Source organism: Silene latifolia, chromosome 11 (genome assembly GCF_048544455.1).
Source record: "Silene latifolia isolate original U9 population chromosome 11, ASM4854445v1, whole genome shotgun sequence".
Classification (NCBI taxonomy): Eukaryota; Viridiplantae; Streptophyta; class Magnoliopsida; order Caryophyllales; family Caryophyllaceae; genus Silene; species Silene latifolia.
The window spans coordinates 86,101,106-86,102,409 of record NC_133536.1 but is presented as its reverse complement, the minus strand read 5'-3'; the positions used below and the strand labels follow the sequence as shown (position 1 = coordinate 86,102,409).

Sequence of the window (1,304 nt, the reverse complement as noted above, 5' to 3'; positions counted from 1 at the left end):
TGATATTTTGCATGTCTAGAAGGTCACAAGGTGATTTGTTACCTTTTGACCGTGAAATTGAAAGAACCTTGACAAACAATAGGAGACTTGCTAGGAGGAATTTGAGAGGTATTAGTGAGGTTGTTCAACCAACTATTGAGTTCATCAACCCTTTTGCAAGAGAAGGTGAGGAGAACCCATTACAAAATACCCCACAAAATCAACCTACAATGCCTAAGTTTTCATCACATTCCGTACCCACCGAGGAGAACCTACCCAATGGTACTCCCATACCACAACATCTAACCGGAAATTTTATTGCCAAATCCGCCTTTATCCAATTAGTCGAAAGGAGCCAATTTGGGGGGATGCCTAGTGAAGACCCTCATTCTCATATGGAAACCTTTTGTGACTATTGTGATGCGATTTCTTAAACCGGTGTAACTCAAGACCAAATTCGATGGGTCTTATTTCCTTTTTCTCTAATTGGCACCGCGAAACAATGGTTGAAGGGCCTTGATAAGGCCACTCTCGGAATTGATTCTTGGAAGAAGTTGGCTCTAGCTTTCTACAAAAAATTCTACCCACCGGAAAAGACTAACATGCTAAGAGCTCAAATTACGGGTTTTAAGCAAAGGGATGAAGAATCTTTGTATGAAGCTTGGGAGCGATTCAAGGGAATTTGTCGCTCATGTCCTCACCATGGACTTAGCGAATGGTTCTTGGTACAACAATTTTGGAACGGTTTATATGAAGATTCAAGGAACATTCTCAACATGGGATCAAATGGAATGTTCACCGAAGTTGATGACAATCAAACATGGAACAAAATTGAGGAAATGGCGGTCCATAACTCACAATATAGTAGACCTCGCAAGGCTACTAGAGGAGGAAAGCATGAAGTGGACTCCGTTACTCAATTGGGTGCTCAACTTAGTGCTCACATTGACACAATCAATTTGAAGTTTGAAAAAGTTATGGCTAGACTTGAAGAAGTCTCAAAATCACCAAAGCATCATGTTAATGCCATGACGGCATCTTCATCAATCCCAAGTGGGATATGTGAGAATTGTGGAACTTTGGGACATGACCAAAGTGAATGTAGGGGAACAAATGAACAAGTGAATGCTTTCCAAGCGTACAAGAGTGGTACCCCTTATTCCAACTATTACAATGAAAACACCAAATTCCATCCAAATCTCTCATACAAAAGCCAAAATGTTCAAAACCCTCAAACAACATACACCTCACCTCCCATGAGAAACCAAAATCAAAGACCCTTTTACAATCAAAACCAAGGTTACCAAAATCAAAATCCATACAAT

At 40.3% G+C, this 1,304-nt stretch overlaps 1 non-coding gene across 1 annotated transcript; it reads right to left on the bottom strand.

The window, feature by feature from the left end:
- Window positions 1–581: 581 nt before the first annotated feature.
- LOC141616319 (small nucleolar RNA R71) lies at window positions 582–688 on the bottom strand. The gene has a single exon (XR_012530675.1). It is a non-coding gene; the product is annotated as a small nucleolar RNA R71 (small nucleolar RNA).
- Between the last annotated feature and the right edge of the window lie 616 nt (window positions 689–1,304).